Here is a 25,969-nt window from a genome sequence, read left to right as displayed (position 1 = left end):
TATTAAAAGGTTAAATAAGGTCCAGGAGGGAAGTGTTTTTAATAGGAAAGTGAGCACAAGAACAAGGGGGCACAATCTGAAGTTAGTTGGGGGAAAGATCCGAAGCAACGTGAGAAAATGTTATTTTGCTGAAAGAGGAGTAGATGCTTGGAACAAACTTCCAGCAGCCGTGGTTGGTAAATCCACAGGAGCCAAATTTAAATATGCCTGGTGGTCCCGGAGGTATTCTGGTCCGATGCCATGAAGGGCTTTATAGTAATAGCAATAGCAATAGCAATAATAATAGTAATAATAATTTATTATATTGTTACTGCTTTTTATTGCTGTTGTATTTATGATTGCTTTAAGCTGCTCTGAGTCTATTTTGGAGTAAGTGGAATATAAATTCAATGAATGAATGAATGAATGAATGAATGAATGAATGAATGAATGAATGAATGAATGATTGAATGAATGAATGAATGAATGAATGATTGAATGAATGAATGAATGAATGAATGAATAATTAAAGGATTGATTGATTGATTGATTGATTGATTGGTTGGTTGGTTGATTGATTGATTGGTTGGTTGAATAAATGAATGAATGAATGAACGAACGAACGAACGAATGAACGATTGAATGAATGAATGAATGAATGAATAAATAAATAAATAAATAAATGATTGAATGAATGAATGAATGAATGAATGATTGAATGAATGAATGAATGAATGAATAAAGGATTGATTGATTGATTGGTTGGTTGGTTGATTGATTGATTGATTGATTGATTGAATAAATGAATGAATGAATGAACGAACGAACGAACGAACGAACGAATGAACGAACGATTGAATGAATGAATGAATGAATGATTGAATGAATGAATGAATAAATAAATAAATAGAACAACCAAGCTCTGAGAGTAGCAAGGAGCGCACAGTTCAAGCCCGAGCTACCTAATGTTTTTATTTTCTATTGCTTCCTATACATTTCATGATATTTTTTCTTTCTCTCTTATCTTTCTGCCTTTCCCTTTGAAAGGCTTTTGGGGGGGGGGAAGGTAGATTTGCTGTCAGAAAGAGAGGGAAGTTAGACAGGGATGCCCTTGGGGGTCTTCCCTTTGCATTCACAACACCCTCGTCTCGCCCCTGATCTAAAGCGAGACCGGCCGTCAGGTGTTGTCCTCTCTCTCCCTAGGAAACACAAACACACAAGTACACACACACATACACACACACACACCTCAGCTATGGCAAAGTTTCCCTTTTGCCCAAGTCAGCAAAGCAGCTCAGCGGGGGGGGGGATCAGGATATTGCCTTGGCTGCCTGAATGAAGCAATTGTTGGGTTCTTTGATTGTATGTGACAGGTGACTGATAAGAGCGGAGCTGATCGGCTTGGGAGGTGGACACTTAATTAAACAAGGGAGATCTCTGTGCCAGAACGGATTTACAGTTCAGGTTTTACACGGCGTTGACAAATCACATCTGACTCTCAAGGTCTACGTCTCTTTCGGAAACGGTTGGGAAAGACGAAGACGCTAATTGTCAATGAGAAGGTTCTGTCAAACTATTTATTATGTCTGCACCACTATTGCTACTAGTTTTTTTTCCTTTTTATTCCTATCACCCATCTGTATGACTGCAATTTGTTGCTTGTACCCTGAAGATTTTTATTAATATGGTTTCTTCATTGCTTATTTGACCCCTATGACAATCATTAAGTGTTTTTTACCTCGGGATTCTTGTCATTTTCTTTTATGTACACTTTTTAACCTCGTGATTCTTCTATATTTTATTTTATGTACACTGAGAGCATATGCACCAAAGAGAAATTACCTTGTGTGTCCGATCACACTTGGTCAATAAAATAATTCTATTCTATCTATCCATCTCTCTCTCTCTTTCTTTCTTTCTTTCTCTCTCTCTCTCTCGTCTGTCTGCCTGTCTGTCTATCATTCATCTATCTATCTAATATATCATCTGTCTGTCTGTCTATCTATCTATCTATCTATCTACGTATCATACATCTATCTAATCTATCAAATCTATCATCTGTCTGTCTGTCTGTCTGCCTGTATCTATCTATCATTCATTCATTCATTCATTCATCTATCTAATCTATCATCTGTCTGTCTGTCTGTTTATCTATCTATCATTCATTCATTCATTCATTCATCCATCCATCCATCCATCCATCCATCTATCTATCTATCTATCTATCTAATATATCATCTGTCTGTCTGTCTGTCTGTCTATCTATCTATCTATCTATCTATCTATCTATCTATCTATCTATCTATCTATCTATCTAATCTATCTAATCTATCATCTGTCTGCCTGTCTATTTATCTATCTAATCTATCTATCTATCTATCTATCTATCTATCTATCTATCTATCTATCTATTATCTATCTATCTATCTATCATCTATCTATCTATCTATCTATCATCTATCTATCTATCATCTATCTAATCTATCTATCTATCTATCATCTATCTATCTATCTATCTATCTAATCTATCTATCTATCTATCTATCTATCATCTATCTATCTAATCTATCTATCTATCTATCATCTATCTATCATCTATCTATCTATCTATCATCTATCTAATCTATCTAATCTATCTAATCTATCATCTGTCTGTCTGTCTGTATCTATCTATCTATCATTCATTCATTCATTCATCTATCTAATCTATCATCTGTCTGTCTGTCTGTCTGTCTGTCTGTCTGTCTGTCTGTCTGTCTGTCTATCTATCTGGTTTCTGTTGGAATTCCCTCTGAGCCAAAACATCTGCTTCTCTTTATAGGGTTTTTAACTTCATCTCTGATCTGTTTGTTTGTCTTTTCCCAAGAATTGTAACAATGTGCTCCTTGTCCTGAAGGAATTGAAGGCAGCAGAGGGACGGGAATCATAAAAGATTCAGAAATATTTTCTCTAGAGCAGATTGGGAGCTGATGGTATCAGCGGGTCCTCGGTGGCCTGCGGAGAAGAAAATCACTTCAGGCCTTAACATGTTTTCTCTTGTTCTCATCCGCATCGCGACCCAGAGGGCAGAACCATCTCTTTCACTTGCTCCCTCCCTCCCTCCTCCCCTCTCCCTCCCTCCCTGCCCCTCCCTTCCTCTATCTCCCTTCCCCAGTCTCTCCCTCTCTGTCTTTCTCTCTCTCTCCCTCCCTCCCCCTCTCTCTCCGCCTTCCTCCATCCCTCTCTCTCCCTCCCTCCATCCCCACTCTCCCTCTCCCTCTTTTTTCCCTCCCCCTCCTTCCATCTCCCCCTCTCTCTCCCCCTTCCCTCCCTCTCTCCCTCCTTCCCTTCCTCCCCCTTCCTCCCCTCCCCCTCTCTCTCCTCCTTCCTCCGCCCTTCTCTCTCCCTCCCTCCCTCCCCACTCTCCCTCTCCCTTTCTCTCCCTCCTCCATCCTCCTTCCGTCTCCCTCTCTCTCCCTCCCTCTCTCCCTCCTTTCCTCTGTCCCACTCTCTCTCTCCCTTGCTCCCCCTCCCTCCTTCCCTTCCTCCTCCTCCCTCCCCCTCTCTCTCCTCCTTCCTCCATCCCTCTCTCTCCTTCCCCACTCTCCCTCTTCCTGTTTCTCTCCCTCCCCCATCCTCCTTCCATCTCCCTCTCACCCTCCCTCTCCCCCCTCTCTCCCTCTCTCTCTCTCCCTCCCTCTGTCTCCCTCGTCCCTCTCTCTCCTCCTTCCTCCCCACTCTCCCTCTCCCTTTCTCTCCCTCCCCATCCTCCTTCTGTCTCCCTCTCACCCTCTCCCCCCTCTCTCCCTCTCTCCCTCCTTCCCTCTGTCCCACTCTCTCTCCCTCCCTCCCCCTCCCTCCATCTCCCTCCCCCTCTCTCTCCTCCTTCCTCTGTCCCTCTCTCCCTCTCTCCCCCCCTCCTTCCATCCCCCCTTGTGAAGCTGACAATGGGATGTGTGTAAGATGGCAGCGCAATTAGAGTTTGAGAGAATACCCGGTTCCAGGTCCCCAAAACCCAGGCCCACCAACGGGATGAGTAAATATAATAGGGATTGACCCAGCGCCTTGCGGAGAATGAAGCCGAGTCCAGAGCAAGTAGAAAGGAAACGGAACCTAATGAACAGGTGGAGCCAGCGTGCGATGACCTGGGGCTGCTTTCAAAGCAATCCAAAATAGACGGAGAGAAAAGGAGGTAAAAATATACCGGCTGGAGACGTATAGACAGAAAAGAGAGTAGGAGGAATCTACAGCGACCTTGTAGTAACACTGAACAATAGGAGAGGCTGGCCGAGAAAAAGTGTCTGACACAGAGCGCAGCTGAAAGGGGATTGCAGAAAAAGATTCCCTTTTTTAAAGCCAATAAATTATAAAGGTGACATTTAGTGTTGGGCGAACTTCACGAAGTTCAGGTTCGGCGAACTCACCCAAACTTTGCCGTGAAGTTCGGGTGAGTTTGCCGAACCCGAACTTTACCCGAACCCAAACAGCAGCGGTGCTTTTTTAGCTTTTTTAAAAAGTTCGCGTAAAGTTCAGGTTCGTGTTCGCCGTTCGTCCAAAGGCCACAAAACAACGACGCCCAAGAGGAGAGTGGGGAATCCCACGAGGGGATTCTGGGGGTGGGGCTTTGACGTCACAGAGACCCCTTCCTCTCCGTTTTGGCCAGCCAGGAAGGAGTCTCCGTGACGTCAAAGCCCCACCCCCGGAATCCCCTCGTGGGATTTCCCAACTCCTTTTGCTTGCAGCACCGCAAGCAAAAGGAGGTGGGAAACCCCACGATGGGATTCCCCCCTCTCCTCCGCGGTGGCAGTGTTTCGCGGCATTCGGCCAAACGCTGCACCTGAACTTTACCCAAACTTTTAAAAAAGTTTGGGTTCGAGTTCCTCATGCTGAACACTGCAAAGTTCAGCACGAACTCGAACTTTGCGAGTTTGGTTCACCCAATACTAGTGACATTTTCTCCGTCTCATCTGTCTGTCTGTCTATCTATATCTATCTATCTATCTGTCTATCTATCTATCTATCTCTATCTATCTATCTATCTATCTATCTATCTATCTAATCTATATATCTATATCTAGCTAGCTATCTATATCTATCTATCTATCTATCTATCTATATCTATCTATCTATCTATCTATATCTATCTATCTATCTAATCTATATATATATATCTATATCTATCTATCTATCTATCTATATCTATCTATCTATCTATCTATCTATCTATCTATATCTATCTATCTATCTATCTATATCTATCTATCTATCTATCTAATCTATATATATATATATCTATATCTATCTATCAATCTATATCTATCTATATCTATCTATCTATCTATATCTATCTATATCTATCTATCTATCTATCTATATCTATCTATCTATCTATCTAATCTATATATCTATATCTATATCTATCTATCTATCTATCTATATCTATCTATCTATCTATCTATATCTATCTATCTCTATATCTATCTATATCTATCTATCTATCTATATCTATCTATCTATCTATCTATATCTATCTATCTATCTATCTATATCTATCTATCTATCTAATCTATATATCTATATCTATATCTATCTATCAATCTATATCTATCTATATCTATCTATCAATCTATATCTATCTATATCTATCTATCTATCTATCTATATCTATCTATCTATCTATCTAATCTATATATCTATATCTATCTATCTATCTATCTATCTATATCTATCTATCTATCTATATCTATCTATCTATCTAATCTATATATATATATCTATATATATATCTAATCACCCTGGTATATTGAAGGAACATCACAGCTCCTTTTTTGCCTCTCGGCCCAACCCAGGGCCATTTCCAAGGCAGTTAATTTTATTGATAGCCGACAACTCTATCTGTATGTGTCACATGTTTAAGCTGAATTTGAAAATTAAGGGAGACTATACATACATGTTATACACAGGCACAGAAAAATATACATTATCTACTATATAATCTACACACACATGCGCAGCTCTTCTAAAATTATACACATTCAACCTCATTTACTGCGATAGGAAAAATATACCCAGAGCACAGAAGGGGGAAAACGAAAAAAATTCAAAATTTTTCTACCGGTTCTGCGTACCTGACCGTACCTGTAGGAGCCCATTCCTGAGGTTGTGGTGGTCTGAGAAATCTATTTGGGGTTTTGAGGAGATTTGTGTCAAAGATTTTACCTCGTTTGCTATTTTTCCCTTCATTAATTTTATTTCAGCTCAACCACCAATTCTCTAGGGGAGACATTCTCAGATCTTTGCGGATTCTGTTAATATTTTAAGGGAAGATGGAAATAGTAAAAAAAAAAAGTCAACTATATTTTGATAGAAAACTTTTCAGAATTTCTTGTTTTCCCCAACGAAACCCTACAGCCTTCAGGCACTCCAAGTCCCAGTGGTGAGGGTCAGTGGGGGGAATAGAAGCCATTAATTATAAAACACACACACACATTAGTGTGTAATGGGAAGCCAACAGTCCTCAGAGAAGGGCAGCGTAGAAATCCAATTAATAAATAAATAAACATTTGCGTTTGTGGATTGCTCAAGGGCCTGGAAAGGGCCGAGACCCCCAGCTGGAACATGGTGCCTGAAACCTTCCTTTGCTGTGGTTGCAATTAATGAAGTGTGCTTTGAACACAACCTTGGAGGTGTCGGAGGAAACATCCAAGACATGAAGGATGCTAATGAACTGCAAATTGTCTCCTCTGCGTGGAAAAGGCATTAATTGTGCATTAAAGTACGGGCATGATGACAACAATGGTTGTTTTTTTTCTCCCCCCTTAAATGATTCCTAAATTCTGACTAAAAGAGGATGGAACTGTGAAAAGATTTGGCTTCTGCCGTTTTTCTGTTGGATTAATCAGATAGATAGATGACAGAGAGAGAAGGAGGGAGGGAGGAAGGGAATAGATAGATAGATAGATAGATAGATAGATAGATAGATAGATAGATTAGATAGATAGATTAGATAGATAGATAGATAGATAGATAGATAGATAGATAGATAGATAGATAGATAGATTAGATAGATAGATAGATAGATAGATAGATTTGATAGATAGATAGATAGATAGATAGATAGATGATAGATAGATAGATAGATAGATAGATAGATAGATTAGATAGATAGATTAGATAGATAGATAGATAGATAGATAGATAGATAGATAGATAGATAGATAGATAGATAGATAGATAGATAGATAGATAGATAGATAGATTAGATTTTGGCTTTCTTCAGACAGATAGCGTAGCTGCAGCACAGTTTCGAATTGGCGTCTGTAAATGATTCCTAAATTCTGACTAAAAGAGGATGGAACTGTGAAAAGATTTGGCTTCTGCCGTTTTTCTGTTGGATTAATCAGATAGATAGATGAGAGAGAGAGAAGGAGGGAGGGAGGAAGGGAATAGATAGATATAGATAGATAGATAGATAGATAGATAGATAGATAGATAGATAGATAGATAGATAGATAGATAGATAGATAGATAGATAGATTAGATAGATAGATTAGATAGATAGATAGATAGATAGATAGATAGATAGATAGATAGATAGATAGATAGATAGATAGATAGATAGATAGATAGATTAGATAGATAGATAGATAGATAGATAGATAGATAGATAGATATAGATTTGATAGATAGATAGATAGATAGATAGATGATAGATAGATAGATAGATAGATAGATAGATAGATAGATAGATAGATAGATAGATAGATAGATTAGATAGATAGATTAGATAGATAGATAGATAGATAGATAGATAGATAGATAGATAGATAGATAGATAGATAGATAGATAGATAGATAGATAGATAGATTAGATTTTGGCTTTCTTCAGACAGATAGCGTAGCTGCAGCACAGTTTCGAATTGGCGTCTGTAAGTGATGTATGTCGTTGAATTTCTCACTGCAGAGAAATAAACTTTTGGGAACATTCACAAACGTCTGTGTACAGTTTATGGAGAATCTTCAGTCGACAGAAGTACGGTTAATCGCACAAGACATTTTGAGAATGACAAAGAAGTGATTCGCACAGTGCAGAAATGGCTTCGTGATCAGAACAAGGAGTGGTACCCTTCACTCCTCCATTCGAAACAGAAGACCCTACGAGACTAGACTTTTAATCCTGGGCCTAGAAAGTTTAGAACTAAGACGCCTTAAACAAGATCTAAGTATTGCCCACAGGATCATATGCTGCATCGTCCTACCTGTCGGCGACTACTTCAGCTTCAACCACAACAACACAAGAGCACGCAACAGATTCAAACTTAATATTAACTGCTCCAAACTTCACTGTAAAAAATATGACTTCAGTAACCGAGTTGTCGAAGCGTGGAACTCATTACCGGACTCCATAGTGTCATCTCCAAACCCCCAACACTTTACCCTTAGATTATCTACGGTTGACCTATCCAGATTCCTAAGAGGTCAGTAAGGGGCGAGTACAAGTGCACTAGAGTGCCTTCCGTCCCCTGTCCTATTGCTCTCCTATATCTCCTATACCTTTCTTCTATTCCTATGTCTCTTCTTCTATTCTTTCATTGATATGTTCTATTACTACACCTTTTTTCTATTATTTCTTAGATATATTTTACTATGAGTTTCTCCTCTGTAACCTTCATCATGTATTTCATTATGTGTATATAGATATATACCCACTAAAACCCTCATTGTGTATTGGAATGAATGAATGAATGAATGAATGAATGAATGAATGAATGAATGAATGAATGAATGAATAAAGAAACAAACAAACAAACAAACAAACAAACAAACAAACAAATAAATAAATAAATACCGACAAAGCATCCACGCCCTTGTGTCTCTCTGGAGGAAGACCATAGAATAGGATGGAGATTACGTGGAAAAATATAGAGTGTAGAAGAAACATCCTTCTTTCTCGTGTGTAAATTTCATTGCGTTCAATAAATAATTGTTGAAGAAAAAAAAGGCAGTGCATTACTTTCTGGTACAATTTCTTTTTCTAGTTTACCCAGCAGTAGGCAATTCAGAGGGATTACCCAGAGCTCTGGAAATTAGCTATGCAATTCTCATCAACTCCCGATCCAACCTGACCTAAGTGTCACATTAGACCGATTGGAGTGTCATCGTCATGCAAAACCAGATTCGCATCCTCGTGTATCTTTTGCATAATTGCTAGCAGGTGCTTCACCCCTGCCTTTTCTTGCCTAGTAATGAGAAGGAAGACAGGAGGTCTCTTGTGAGGACCCCCAACTCTTTGACATAGTTATAGGGGAGGCCAACTCATCTGCAGTCCCGAGGCACAATTACACATACTTAGCAATTAGCCTAGGAAAAGCTTTCTTTTTTCTTCTTCTTTTTTTTCCTGGTTCAATCATGCATAATGTTCGTCCCTCTCTAATTATTTTAAACAAAGGCAGAGGGACACGCAGTTTGCATCCCAACCCCTCAACGTGTGTGGCCTTGAAAAGTTTTCTAAATCCCCTCCTTTGGGTCCCTTATATAGAGCGCTGGTGAGACGACATTTGGAATACTGTGTCCAGTTCTGGAGACCTCACCTACAAAAAGATATGGACAAAATTGAACGGGTCCAAAGACGGGCTACCAGAATGGTGGAAGGTCTCAAGCATAAAACGTATCAGGAAAGACTTCATGAACTCAATCTGTATAGTCTGGAGGACAGAAGGAAAAGTGGGGACATGATCGAAACATTTAAATATGTTAAAGGGTTAAATAAGGTTCAGGAGGGAAGTGTTTTTAATAGGAAAGTGAACGCAAGAACAAGGGGACACAATCTGAAGTTAGTTGGGGGAAAGATCAAAGGCAACATGAGAAAATATTATTTCACTGAAAGGGTAGTAGATGCTTGGAACAAACTTCCAGCAGACGTGGTTGGTAAATCCACAGTAACTGAATTTAAACATGCCTGGGATAAACATATATCCATCCTAAGATAAAATACAGGAAATAGTATAAGGGCAGACTAGATGGACCATGAGGTCTTTTTCTGCCGTCAGTCTTATATGTTTCTATGTTTCTATGTCTCTCACAATCTCACTTGAGACCAGTTTTGCAGTTTTGCATCAGTTAAGGAAAGAGAACAGAATTTTTATTACACTCACTGAGCAGGATTTCTAACACAAACCTGCAAAAAATAGAAAAGAAGGGGCCACCTGTTTAGAAAAATTTAGAAAAAAAATGCACGGGTTCGAAGGATTTTAAAGGTGGATCGTTCTGACCTAGAATTCCACAAGCCCTGACCTAGGATTCCGTAATCTCTGGATAGTTCAGTGGATTTGCAGCTGGCTGAAGCATGGATATCAGATATGGGCCTAGAAAGCCTGGGCCTAGAAAGCCTAGAACTACGGCGCCTAAAACACGATTTGAGTATTGCCCACAAGATCATATGCTGCAACGTCCTACCGGTCAATGACTACTTCAGCTTCAACCGCAACAACACAAGAGCACGCAACAGATTCAAACTTAATAGGAACTGCTCCAAACTTGACTGTAAAAAATATGATTTCAACAATCGAGTTATCGAAGCTTGGAACTCATTGCCGGACTCAATTGTGTCAACCCCTAACCCCCAACACTTCTCCCTTAGACTCTCCACGATTGACCTTTCCAGGTTCCTAAGAGGCCAGTAAGGGGCGTACATAAGTGCACTGGTGTGCCTTCCGTCCCCTGTCCAATTGTCTTTCCTTTCTCTCACTTATCATATATATTTTCTTTCTTTCATATATCCTCTCCTCTAAGTTCACTTTCACCCTCTTTTATATTATCACATGTCTATTTTCTCCCTATGTATTTATGTATTGGACAAATGAATAAATAAATAAAATAAAATGAACCAAAACACAAACCTCTTTTCAGGAAGATTTCTGCTAAAGGTCAGCCACAAGGATGTTCGTTACATATGCATTACCTAACTCGGATTTGCATAATGAAATTATCATAATTAGAAACATGCTGAATATATTGCATTCATATTGGCTGCATCTTTTCCTAATATTGATTTCCCCCCCTCCTTTCCCCCCTCTCCATTTATGCTAAAGTATCTACAGGTGCGGAAGCTTCGAGCTGCAGTAAACAGATTCTGAAATTACCCTTCATCGTATTCTAATCATCTCGCTGCCTATTTTTCGGTAGTATTTTAAATTTCAGATAGAGTGGAAAAGGGAATAATTTGTCACATTGGAAAACAGACACCTGCCCATCATTCCATCACAATTGTAATTGGTAATTCCCTTTTATAGATTGGGTTTATTGATTTATCAGAATTTTTAACCCGGTCTTTATTATTTTTTTATTAATAACTCAAGGCAAAAAACAGCAATAGCGTTAAGCAATAGAATTTAGACTTACATACCTGCTTCTTGGTGCTTTTACATAGAAACGTGAAAGATTGACGGCAGAAAAAGACCTCATGGTCCATCTAGTCTGCCCTTATACTATTTCCTGTATTTTATCTTAGGATGGATCTATGTTTATCTCAGGCATGTTTAAATTCAGTTACATAGAAACATAGAAACATAGAAGACTGACGGCAGAAAAAGACCTCATGGTCCATCTAGTCTGCCCTTATACTATTTTTTGTATTTTATCTTAGGATGGATTTACTTTACTGTGGATTTACCAACCACGTCTGCTGGATGTTTGTTCCAAGCATCTACTACTCTTTCAGTCAAATAATATTTTCTCATGTTGCTTCTGATCTTTCCCCCAACTAACCTCAGGTTGTGCCCCCTTGTTCTTGTGTTCATTTTCCTATTTAAAACACTTCCCTCCTGAACCTTATTTAAAACCCTTTCACATATTGAAATGGTGTTTCGATCATGTCCCCCCTTTCCCTTCTGTCCTCCAGACCAGTGTTTCCCAACCTTGGCAACTTCTTATTATTATTATTATTATTATTATTATTATTATTATTATTATTTTTTATTAGATTTGTATGCCACCCCACTCCGTAGACTTGGGGCGGCTCACAACACAATAAAACAGTTCATAACAAATCTAATAATTTACAATTTAAAATATTTTTTTAAAAACCCATTATTAAGCAGACATACATACAAACATACCATACATAAATTGTATAGGTCCGGGGGAGATATCTCAATTCCCCCATGCCTGACGACAAAGGTGGGTTTTGAGGAGTTTACGAAAGGCAAGGAGGGTAGGGGCAGTTCTAATCTCTGGGGGGAGCTGGTTCCAGAGAGTCGGGGCCGCCACAGAGAAGGCTCTTCTCCTGGGGCCCGCCAACTGACATTGTTTAGTTGACGGGACCCGGAGAAGGCTAACTCTGTGGGACCTAATCGGTCGCTGGGATTCGTGCAGCAGAAGGCATTCGCTGGCTGGCGTATTCTGGGAGTTGAAGTCCAAATATCTTCCAATCTTCCGATTGATTGATAGAAACATAGAAGACAGATGGCAGAAAAAGACCTCATGGTCCATCTAGTCTGCCCTTATACTATTTCCTGTATTTTATCTTAGGATGGATATATGTTTATCCCAGGCATGTTTCCATTCAGTTTATCTACCACGTCTGCTGGAAGTTTGTTCTAAGGATCTACTACTTTTTCAGTCAAATAATATTTTCTCATGTTGCTTTTGATCTTTCCCCCAACTCACTTCAGATTGTGTCCCCTTGTTCTTGTGTTCACTTTCCTATTAAAAACACTTCCCTCCTGAACCTTATTTAACACTTTAACATATTTAAATGTTTCGATCATGTCCCCCCTTTCCCTTCTGTCCTCCAGACTCTACAGATGGAGTCCATGAAGTAGCCCGTCTTTGGACCCATTCAATTTTATCGATGTGTAGAGGCTTGTGACAAACAGCCTGAAGCCCGTGTGTGACATCGGAGGCAGCCTGAAAGAGCATTCACCGAAAGGAAAACACAACTCCTGCAAACAAATCCTCTCCACGCCGAAAGCTGTCACCTGATGAATCAAGAGTTTAATTTCACCTCTTACAGCCTGAACGAGCCAGGTGGAATAAATCAACAATGATTCATGCCTAACCTGAGCATAAATCTCCATAACAGGAGGCGACGGAGAGAAACAGGGAGTTGATCCACAAAATGTAAATGATGGAGCTGGAAATCCAGTATATAAACACTAGCAAGGAGAGATGAAGGGCAGCAGGGCCGCCTATGCAAGGATTGGGGGGTTTTCTTCTTCTTCTTTTCCTTGTAGGATTATTATTATTATTATTATTATTATTATTATTATTATTATTATTATTATTATTATTTAGATTTGTATGCCGCTCCTCTCCGAGGACTCGGAGCGGCTCACAACAGATAATACAAAATATACAAATCCAATATTTTAAAAAAACAATATTTAAATCCCTTATTAAGAAACAATCATGCAAGCCAAACAAATCAAACATAACTCAGAACAGCCAGGGGGTATATCGATTTCCCCATGCCTGGTGACAAAGGTGGGTTTTAGTGATGGGGGAACCCAAAGGTGTTCGGGTTCGGCAAGTTCAGACGAACTTTACACAAAACTCGGCAGAACCCGAACGGGGAATCCCACCAAGAGATTCTGGGGCCGGAGCTTTGACGTCACGTATACCGGCAGGTTGCTAAGGACGCCAAGGTGATCACTTCCTGGATTCCATGGAATCCAGGAAGTGATCACCTTGGCGTCCATAGCAACCTGCTGGTGACGTCAAGGCTCCGCCCCCGGAATCTCTTCATGGGAGGGATTCCCCAGCTCCTTCATAGGGAGGTCTTTTTCGTAAAAATAACAATGTTTGTTATGGGTTTTTAGTTTTTTAAATATTAGATTTGTATTTTACATTGTTTTTTACTATTGTTGCGAGCCGCCCCGAGTCTGCAGAGAGGGGTGGCATACAAAATAAATAAATAAATGAATGAATGAATGAATAAATAAATGAATAAATAAATAAATAAATAAAAAGCATTCTCCAGAAACCTGGCTCTGCAGATAATGTGTCCAAACTGCGATTAGCATTTAGCATTTAGACTTATATACCACTTCACGGTGTTTTACAGCCCTCTCTAAGCGGTTTACAGAGAGTCAGCCTCTTGTCCCCAACAACCTAGGTCCTCATTTTCCCCACCTTCGAAGGAGGGAAGGCTGAGTCAACCTTGAGCCTGGAGAGATTTGAACTGCCAAACTGCTGGCAGCCGGTGATCAGCAGAAGTAGCTTGCAGTACCGCACTCTCACCACTGTGCCACCGAGGCTCCTGATAACTTGAGCTTGTTCATCAATGATGCAAACAAGAATGCTGATCGATTTGTTCTATGAGCATAATAGTACCACAATTCCCAAACATTGTCGGGCCTTTCTGGCTTTTATCAGTGTTTCCCATGCTCTGTGCTGGAACCTTTACACCATTTCCTCTACCTGCAATCTTTTCTTTCAAGATCTGACAGCACAACAGGAGTGCTTAGAGAGAGTTCTAATTAATACACAGGGGCTTATTTACTAAAACATGATGACCCCGTGGCTACCCACAAAATAATTCAAGGAAGGTTGGCATAGAGCAAGAGTGCTTGATCAAGACGAAAAAAAGGGGCATTGAAAAGCAGGAAAGGATGGAAAGGAAAGGAGAGGAGAGGAGAGGAGAGGAAAGGAAAGGAAAGAAAGGAAAGGAAAGGAAAGGGAGAGATGGAGAGAATAAAGGGGAGGGAGGGAAAGGAGGGAAAGGAAGAAAGGTGTGAGAGAAAGAAAGAGAGAGAGAAAGGAGGAGGACCATGGGGTAGGGAGGGAGAGAAAGAAGGAAGGAGGGAGGGAGAAGGAAGGAAGGAAGGGGGAAGGAGGAAGGAAGGAAGAGAAAAAGAAAGAAAGAAAGAAAGAAAGATTGAAAGGGAGAGGGAGGGAGGAAAGAAGGAACAAAGGAAGGGAGAGAGGAAGCAAGGAAGAAAGGAAGGAAGACAGAAAGAAAAAAGAAAGAGGAAGGACAGAAAGGAGGGAGAGATAGAGGGAGATTAAGGGAAGGAGGGATAGAAGGACGAAGGGAAGAAAGAAAGAGAGAGAGAGAGAAAGAAAGAAAGAAAGAAAGATAATAACAGAAGACAGATTTCATATCACTCGCAATTTCAGTTAGAAGTAATCCAGAAATCTCCTAGGAAAATAGCCATGTGAGACCTATGTACAAATGTCCTATAACAACTGGATAAATGAAGTGCTGAAATTGCTAACATAAGAATAATAGTGGATAAATGTATTCATACAAGATGTGATTGATTGATATTGATTACATGCCGTCCAGCCGCCTTTGACTCCTAGCAACACCATAGATTTAATAATAGCTGTTATTATGTGATAATAGTTGTTGGATTTTTTTAAAAAAGTATTTGGCATGCCATTTCTTTAAGCCTTGGTTTATTGGTCTCCCTATTCTCCTATATGTCTATATTTTGGATGTGTATCATCCATCTGAATTACTGGAGGGTTTAAAAAAAAACTTGTTAAAAGCAAAATCAAAACTTCTTCTCCATCTGTTTCTTAGCACTTTGCAATGATTTAATTAAAAAAAACATAGATAAGAGCTGTATCTCTCTTTTGGGAGGCTTCAAGGTTAAGTAGAGATGCGACTTTACAATTTTGCATCCAGATTTTCAGATATTAAGTTGGTTAAAACCCGAGTGTGCTGTAGCTTCACTTCAGTTCAAAGCAGATAACCCTGCCAAGTTTGCCCAAAAAACCTCCCATCAATCAATCTGATCTCGTGTACGATAATGAAGCTAATTTTTGTCATCCATTGTTGTGCATTTGGAAAAGTGTCAGACAAGAAATGACCAGATCAATATCGAACTAATTTTAATGCCTGTATTATTAAAGCAACGTTCAGTTCCAATTTAAAGAAAAACAACAGCAGTTATTTAAGGATATATTCAAATACCTCCGAAATTCAGATTTCATATCCAACATTGTTGAATAAAAGAATAGCTTTTAAACAACAGGATTTCGTGCAAATAACAATTTCCCACTAATGTCTGTGATTATTTCTTTAACGATATTTCCCCAGCGTAAGATTTTTGAATATCCGCACAATACCCTTCCTAATTCGTGCTTTTTAAATATTCATGGCTTTTATCTTCCCTGAATTTTTTAATATGAATTTGCTCGATGTCTGTATTTCATTTATTTATTTATTTGAAAGAACTACAACTACGCTTAGTGCACACATTTTTCAAAACGCAAACTTCATGAAATAAACTGTATCTCTATATCTATATCTAAAAACATAGAAACATACAAGATTGACAGCAGAAAAAGACCTCCTGGTCCATCTAATCTGCCCTTCTACTACTTCCTGTATTTTATCTTAGGATGCATCTATGTTTGTCCCAGGCATGTTTGAATTCAGTGACTGTGGATTTACCAACCACGTCTGGTGGAAGTTTGTTCCAAGCATCTACTACTCTTTCAGTCAAATCATATTTTCTCACGTGGCTTCTGATACATGATACTAGCAAAAGAGAAACATTGGGACAGGGGACGGAAGGCACGCTGGTGTATTTATGCACGCCCCTTACTGACCTCTTAGGAATCGGGAGAGGTCAAAAGTGGATAGTCCAAAGTTAAAGTTTTCTATCCTCTATAACCTTCATTATGTATTTAACATAGTTAAATGCATAATGAAGGTCATAGAGGATAGATAAATAAAGTTGACCACAATCTCCTAATCAACAAATTAGAAAAAAGCGGGGTAGATTACAACACATGCAGATGGATGAACAGTTGGCTGACTGACCGCACCCAACGAGTTGTCCTCAACGGTTCCAAATCCACATGGAAGAAAGTAGGCAGTGGGGTACCAAAGGGTTCTGTCCTGGGCCCTGTGCTCTTCAACATTTTCATCAATGACCTGGACAAGGGAATAGAAGGGCAACTAATCAAATTTGCAGATGACACCAAGCTGGCGGGGGTAGCCAACACCCTTGAAGACAGTCTCAAATTACAGAAAGACCTGGACAGACTAACACAGTGGGCCCACACCAACAAAATGATGTTCAACATCGACAAGAGCAAAGTCCTTCACCTAGGTAAAAAAGAAACCTGGACACACATACAACCTGGGAGAAACCCTTCTCAGCAGTAGCAATGGCGAAAGAGATCTCGGAGTCTTGGTGGATAATCAACTAAACATGAGCCAACAATGTGCAGCAGCAGCCAAAAAAGCCAACACAATCCTAAACTGCATCAACAGGGGAATACACTCCAAGACCAGGGAAGTCTTAATACCACTCTACTACGCCCTGGTTCTACCACACCTGGAGTACTGTATTCAGTTCTGGTCACCACACTTCAAAAAAGACATTGAAACTCTGGAAAAGGTGCAGAAAAGAGCAACCAAAATGATCAGGGGTCTAGAAACCAAGACTTACGAAGAGAGACTGTGGGAACTGGGCATGGATAGCCTAGAGAAAAGGAGGGCCAGGGGGGACATGATAGCAGTCTACAGGTATACGAGGGGTTGCCACAGAGAGGAGGGGATCACTTTATTCTCCAGGGCACCGGAAGGCTGGACGAGGAACAACGTCCGGAAGCTGACCAAGGAGAGATTCAACCTGGAAATAAGGAAGAACTTCCTGACGGTCAGAACGATCAACCAGTGTGGAACAACCTACCTGCGGACGTTGTGAACTCCAATACTCTGGACATTTTTAAGAGGAAATTGGACTGCCATTTGGCTGGGATGCTATAGGGTTCCTGCTTAGGCAGCGGGTTGGACGTGATGACCCGCATGGTCCCTTCCAACTCTAACAATAAATAAAATATGTATACCCACTAAAACCCTCATTGTGTATTGGACAAAATCAATAAATGAAATAAAATAAAATAAGCTAAAGAGCGGGTTATATACTATTACAAGGTGGGTTTCAGCCTATCACAGAGGTACAAATATGGTCTACATCTTGTTTCCTTTCTCCTAGAGATGAATAGCACCTTATATGGTTTATAATATGTCTTAAACAGATATGAATTGGGTAAACAGTCCCTTCCAGAAGTTCAACAGATGCTTATCTTCTTTAAACAGCAAAAAGTTATCTTGTTAAAAACAGAACCCAAAATGGCAGTCACTGATCTCCTTAAAGAAAAACAGGAAATTCTTATCTAGTTAAAGACAGAAGCTAAAAAGAGCAGATAGTTTTTTGTTGTGGTTAGCTCTGGCCCAGCTCTAGAGGACTGTGGATGTGGGGGAGACATCCACATGCTGCAGGCCTGGTTTTGCCCCCCCCCCCGGTGGAATCTGCTGATGAAGGCTCCTCTGACCAAGAAGACATGAGTGACAGGGAGGAGGAGAGTGTGGCAGACAGCTCAGAAGGAGATCAATTCTCTAGCTCCTCCTTGGATTCAGAACAAGAGTTAATGATACAGCCACGCATGCAGAGAGCGATGCATAGGCAGCAACAACTGAGAGATTATTATCAAAGAAAATGAGGCCACCTGTGGTTGGGTGGGGCTGTGGTTATTAGTGAGGCTGCTATAAATAGCAGCTGGTGGGTTTGGCCATTGTGGAGGATTATCTGATCGTTTTGTTACCTGACTGCTTTGCTGCCTTTGACCTTTTGTGTGCTGATTTTTCCCCGCTTTGAAACTAAACCAGAGCAAAGGGTGTTTCACTTTGTGAAAGAAGAAGGACTGTGAATTGCCTCACAGCTGCAAGCTAAGTATCACAGAACTGATAAGGGACTTGTACACATTACCCGTTTGTTTGGAGACGAGTGCTCATTGCTATACCAAAAGAGGTCTTGGTTTAAGTGAATTTTCATTATAAAGAACATTGTTTTGAATTTTCAAACGTGTGTGTGTGTGAAATTTGTACCTGTGAACTTTTGGGAGGAGTCTACCAGAGAGCCCGACAGAACAGTTTTTAGAACAAATGATCTTCTTAAAATAAAACTTAAATTATTTCATACACAATGGATTGTTCCTTCAATCACAATGTGTATAATTACTACTTCTGCTTTGGCGTAGGGCTATAATGGAAACTGTAGTCCTGATTTATGTTGGCTGTTGTAAGCAGCAGTTGGAATACCCTGATGGGTCGGTTCTCAAAATTTTAGCGAAGCGTTAATAATGAATCTTCCTTCTGCAATTTCCCCCATCCCATTTTTCCTCATATAATATAATAGAAAGAAAATGACACTAATTCCCACAACACAAGAACGGGTGGCAAAGGTGATGGAATTGGCAGAGACGGCAAAATGGATTGTTTTTAATGAAAGGGAAGACTCGATCTAATTTTGTGGAGCTTCAAACTAGCGGGAAAACCCCCCTGAAATTTTGATTTTAGGATTTGAGAATAACTTAGTTGCTATAGATATGGCTTAAAATGTTTAGAAGTGTGAAGCAAACGATTGAAGTTTTTGTATTCAAGTATTAATAAATCCTCAATTTACGAATTGGGGCCTAGCAAAGTGACTGATCTGCTAGCCCTCAATTCTGTGACTAAATTCTAAAGTGATTGATTGATTGGTTGGTTGGTTGGTTGGTTGGTTGGTTGGTTGGTTGGTTGGTTGGTTGGTTGGTTGGCTGGCTGGCTGGCTGGCTGGCTGGCTGGCTGGCTGGCTGGCTGGCTGGCTGGCTGGCTGGCTGGCTGGCTGGCTGGCTGGCGGTTGGTTGGTTGGTTGGTTGGTTGGTTGGTTGGTTGGTTGGTTGGTTGGTTCATTAGTTGGTTGGTTGGTTAGTTGGTTGGTTGGTTGGTTTATTTATTGGTTTGTTTGTTTGTTTGTTGTGTTGTGGTTGGCTCTGGCTCAGCTCCTGCCCCACGGAATGTGGAGGTGGAGGTGGGGGAAACATCCACATGCCATAGGCCTGTTTTGCTCCCAATAGAATCTCCCAACGAAGGCTCCTCTGACGAAGGAAGCGTGAGTGACAGGGAACAGGGGAGTTTGGTAGACAGCCCAGGAGGAGATCAATCATCCTTAGCATCCCTGGATTCTGAACAAGAACTTATGACAAGAGAACAACTGAAGGATTATTACAGGAGATAAGTGAGGCCACCTGTGGTTGGGTGGGGCTGCTGTAATTAGTGCTACAGATAAAAAGAACAGCATGCTGGTTTAGCCTTGTGGAAGTTTATCTGATTCATAGTTTTGTCAAGATCATGATTTTGCTGTTTCCCTGTTCAAGATTGTGTGTGGACTTTCTGGACTTTGGAATTTGGACTCCATTTCCCAGTTACTGGGTGAGAAATTGGATTCCTTGTGTGTACCAGAAAATCCCTTTGACATTTAAAAAGGGAGTTTCTTCTGCTTTTCTGTTGATAAAGACTTTTGGTTTTCCTTCTATCGTGTGGTGTGTGTCTTTTTGGACTAACTACCCTGTAATTACGGGCGGTTGGGACACGCCAGCAGAACAGTTTGTTTGTTTGTTTATTGCATTTACAGTATATGCCGCTCACTCCAAACAGACTCTGAGAGGCTAACAACAGGTATAAATAAAATATAAGTTAAAAAACCAATTAAAAACATCACTAAATTAAATTAACTGAAGTGAAATTATTTTTTTTTATAATTTTTATTTACATATAAATGACATATACACAACAACACACATACAAGATGTTACATATCCCCTCCCCACCTCGACTGTCTCCCCGACAGCTTCATTCAGTTCTCTTTGTATGGTAGTGTTACCTGTGGTTTATAATTTGGTTTAAAGTATAACCAGTTTATTTAATTACAAACTTTTGACATGTGAATATATATCTAATCAAATAGTAATAAGGTTCACATTTAAACTATTATTCTTTAACTTAAATAAAAAATTTTAACTTTATTTGTTCCTTTTTCATGCAGCAATCTTTGTATTCATTCTTTGGTTCAATCATGTATAAAAATCTTTCCACACCTGGTGAAATCTTGTGCCTTCCTGATCTTTCAACCCCAATGTCAATTTATCCGCTTCTGCACAATCTAACATTTTTTTAATCAAATTTCTATCGTTTGGCAGTGCTTCATTTTTCCAAAACTGTGCTATACATATTCTTGTTGCAGTTATCAAATGTTGATAACTGTTAATAGTTAATAGTATTGTTCTTTTTTTCATGGCTTTGTCGATGATACCGAGTAAAAATATTTTGGGTTGCATTTCCAATTTGATTTTAATTATTTCTTTTATCCAATTCTGTAACTTGTACCAAATTTTCTTAAACTGAACTGAATTTAAACAGGCCTGGGATAAATATATATCCATCCTAAGATAAAATACAGGAAATAGTATAAGGGCAGACTAGATGGACCATGATGTCTTTTTCTGCGGTCAATCTTCTACATCAATGACCTCTGTGACCATATTGAAAGCAACTGTATTCTTTTCGCCGACGATGTGAAACTTTTCAACACCACTGGCAACACACTCACTCTCCAAAAAGACCTGGACTTTGTCTCAGATTGGTCTAACACCTGGCAACTCCAAATATCAACCAACAAATGCTCTACCCTCCACATCGGCAAAAAGAATCCAAACCGCACATACAAACTGAATAAACGATCTCTCATTGCTAACCCACACGCAGTAAAAGACCTTGGAATACTAATATCGAATGACCTAAGTGCTAAAGCCCACTGCAACAATATCGCCAAAAAGGCTTCCAGAGTTGTTAACCTGATCCTATGTAGCTTCTGCTCCGGCAATCTCACACTACTCACCAGAGCCTACAAAACATTTGCCAGACCCATCCTTGAATACAGTTCATCTGTCTGGAACCCATACCACATCTCAGACATCAACACCCTTGAAAACGTCCAAAGATATTTCACCAGAAGAGCCCTTCACTTCTCCACTCGAAACAGAATATCCTACGAAAATAGACTAACAATCCTGGGCCTAGAAAGCCTAGAACTATGGCGCCTAAAACACGATTTGAGTATTACCCACAAGATCATATGCTGCAACGTCCTACCGGTTAATGACTATTTCAGCTTCAACCGCAACAACACAAGAGCAGGCAACAGATTCAAACTTAATACGAACCGCTCCAAACTTGACTGTAAAAAATATGATTTCAACAATCGAGTTATTGAAGCGTGGAACTCATTACCGGACTCAATTGTGTCAACCCCTAACCCCCAACACTTCTCCCTTAGACTCTCCATGATTGACCTCTCCAAGTTCCTAAGAGGCCAGTAAGGGGCGTACATAAGTGCACTGGTGTGCCTTTCGTCCCCTGTCCAATTGTCTTTCCTTTCTCTCACTTATCATATATATTCTCTTTCTTTCATATATCCTCTCCTCTAAGTTCCCTTTTCCCCTTATATATATTACTACATGTCTATTTTTCTTCCTATGTATTTGTGTATTGGACAAATGAATAAATAAATAAATAAATAATTTTTTTTAAAAAAAATTCCATCTTGCTTAGCAACAGATATTTTAAGCTTAACTGTGGTCAAAAGTTGATAACTACCCTATATTGAGAAGGAGGTTGACCTACCTGAATGTTTGAAGTCTTGAACCCAGACTTTTGGAGAACAAGAAATTCTGAAGGCTTTTCAGAACATTTACAGACAAAAACAAACGAAACTCAATTGTATTAAAAACCGGTTGGATAAAAATGACAATAATAAACCTAATGGATAAAGCTATGGCTGAATTTGTGGATATTGTCAAATCGCTGCCAGCAAAAAATAGAATGGAAAAATTGGTAGGAAGGGCAAATAGAGAACTGGCTAAGTTTCTAATTTTTCACACTCACTGAAAGCAAAAAACAGTATTTTATTTCTACATAAAGAGCCAGCCCAGTAATTCCCTTTGAAAAGCAATTCATATAATCAAATCCATTTAAAAAATGTTTCTAGAAAATAGAAAGGAACAGCAATACATCTCATCCAGAGAATAGGCCTTTTATAATAATGAAATGCAGTGAGAGAAAAATCAACGTTAGACCATCCTGGAAAATAGATTACGTTGCAGAGAAATTTCTCTTGCATTTTATGTTATACTGCTCCAAAAAATAAAGGGAACACTCCAAGAACAGACCCCAGATCTGAACGAATGAAATATTCTCATTGAATCCTTTGTTCTGTACAAAGTTGAATGTGCACAACACCACATGTGAAATTGATTGACAATCAGTGTTGCTTCCTAAGTGGACACTTTTATTTCACAGATGTTTGATATACTTGGAGTTATATTGTCTTGTTTAAGTGCTCCCTTTATTTTTTTGACAGTCTGTCTGTCTGTCTGTCTGTCTGTCTATCTATCTATCTATCTATCTATCTATCTATCTATCTATTTATTAGATTTGTATGCCGCCCCTCTCCGTAGACTCGGGGCGGCTCACAACATACAATAAAACAATTCACAACAAACCTAAATTTTTTTAAAAAAATTTAAAAACCCATTATTAAATCAAACATACACACAGATATACCATACATAAATTGTATAGGCCCGGGGGTGGGGGATGCCTCCATTCCCCCATGCCTGACGGCAGAGGTGAGTTTTAAGGAGTTTACGGAAGGCAAGGAGGGTGGGGGCAGTTCTAATCTCCGGGGGGAGCTGGTTCCAGAGAATCGGGGCCGCCACAGAGAAGGCTCTTCCCCTGGGACCCGCCAGATGACATTGTTTAGTCGACGGGACCCAAAGAAGGCCAACTCTGTGGGACCTAATCGGTCACTGGGATTCGTGCGGCAGAAGGCGGTCTCGGAGATATTCTGGTCCGATGCCATGAAGGGCTTTATAGGTCATAACCAACACTTTGAATTGGGACCGGAAATTGATTGGCAACCAATGCAGACTGCGGAGTGTTGGTGTAACATGGGCATACTTTGGGAAGCCCATGATTGCTCTCGCAGCTGCATTCTGCATGATCTGGAGTTTCTGAACACTTTTCAAAGGTAGCCCCATGTAAAGAGCGTTACAGTAGTCGAGCCTCAAGGTGATGAGGGCATGAGTGACTGTGAGCAGTGAGTCCCGGTGCAAATAGGGCCGCAACTGGTGCACCAGGCGAACCTGGACAAACGTCCCCCTCGCCACAGCTGAAAGATGGTTCTCTAATGTGAGGTGTGGATCGAGGAGGACGCCCAAGTTGCAGACCCTCTCTGAGGGGGTCAATAATTCCCCCCCCCAGGGTTATGGACGGACAGATGGAACCCACAGCCACTCTGTCTTATCAGGGTTGAGTTTGAGTCTGTTGACACCCATCCAGACCCCAACAGCCTCCAGGCACTGGCACATTACTTCCACTGCTTCGTTGACTGGACATTGGGTGGAGATGTACAGCTGGGTATCATCTGCGTACTGATGATACCTCACCACATGCCTCTGGATGATCTCACCCAACGGTTTCATGTAGATATTGAATAGCAGGGGGGAGAGGACCGACCCCTGAGGAACCCCACAAGGGAGTAACCTCGAAGTCGACCTCTGACCCCCCACTAACACCGACTGCGACCGACCAGAGAGGTAGGAGGAGAACCACTGAAGAACAGTATCTCCCACTCCCAACCCCTCCAGCCGGTGCAGAAGGATACCATGGTCTGTCTGTCTGTCTGTCTGTCTGTCTGTCTGTCTGTCTGTCTATCTATCTATCTACCTATCTACCTATTTACCTATTTACCTACCCACCCACAATCCACAGTCACTGAACTTAAACATGCCTGGGATAAATACATATCTGTCCTAAGATAAAATACAGGAAACAGTATAAGGGCAGACCAGGTTGACCATTAGGTCTTTTTCTGCCGTCAATCTTCTATGTTTCTACTGACCATCACTGATCTACGCATTTTCCAGCTGAACCATTGTTATTTCCATTGGTAGATTGATTCTCATAAGAGAGACAGAGAGAGGGAGGGATAGAGAGAGAGAGAGAGAGAGAGGCGCAAAGTCAAATTCATAAAGGCTAAATAATGCATTCCCTCGAGGCCTTCCAAAGCCAAAATAGAGCATTGAGGATGTCCTATTTATAGCCATTAGTCAGCTTGTCTCAACAATAATGTTTTCCAGCTATGACAAAAACTTGCAGTGCTGGGAATTGTAAGTCCAATTCTTCTCAAGGCTGCCGAGTCCTTGCTGCTTTCTGAGCTTGGTGGTGGGTTTTTTTCATTATTTTATTTTATTTTATTTATTTTATTTATTTTATTTATTTTATTTATTTATTTATTTTATTTATTTTATTTATTATTTTATTTATTTTATTTATTTTATTTATTTTATTTATTTTATTTATTTTATTTATTTTATTTATTTTATTTATTTTATTTATTTTATTTATTTTATTTATTTTACTTTACTTTACTTTACTTTACTTTACTTTACTTTATTTTATTTTATTTTATTTTATTTCTTAAAATTTGTATGCCGCCCCTCTCCGTAGACTCGGGGCGGCTCACAGCAGTGATAGAAACAATGTACAATACAATGTACAATAATACGAAGTTAAAAACCCATAATTTAAAAAAACATGCACGCAACACACCATACCTAAATTATATAGGCCTGGGGAAGATATTTCAATTCCCCCATGCCTGACGGCAGAGGTGGGTTTTGAGAAGTTTACGAAAGGCAAGGAGGGTGGGGGCAATTCTGATCTCTGGGGGGAGTTGGTTCCAGAGGGCCGGGGCCGCCACAGAGAAGGCTCTTCTGCTGGTTCCCAACAAATGACATTGTTTAGTCGATGGGACCCGGAGAAGGCCAATTCTGCGGGACCTAACCGGTCGCTGGGATTCGTGCGGCAGAAGGCGGTCCCAGATATATTCTTGTCCGATTTATTCGTTTATTTATTTGTTTGTTTATTTATTTATTTTTGTCAAACAATTATAGGATGGCAATTTGTACAAATAAACATTAGAGGAATGATAGAAGACAAAGTAGTGATAGAAGACAATAAAATATTAGGACAGGGTCGGTAGGCACGATGGTGCGCTTATGCACGCCCCTTACAGACCTCTTAGAAAGGGGGAGAGTTCCATTGTAGATAGTCTACGTGTAAAGATTTTGGGGTTAGGAGTAGAAACCACAGAGTCAGGTAGCACAT

The sequence above is a fragment of the Erythrolamprus reginae genome, chromosome 7 (assembly GCF_031021105.1).
Source record: "Erythrolamprus reginae isolate rEryReg1 chromosome 7, rEryReg1.hap1, whole genome shotgun sequence".
Lineage (NCBI taxonomy): Eukaryota > Metazoa > Chordata > Lepidosauria > Squamata > Dipsadidae > Erythrolamprus > Erythrolamprus reginae.
The sequence above is the reverse complement of the archived record's forward strand: the minus strand, read 5'-3'. Positions refer to the sequence as shown.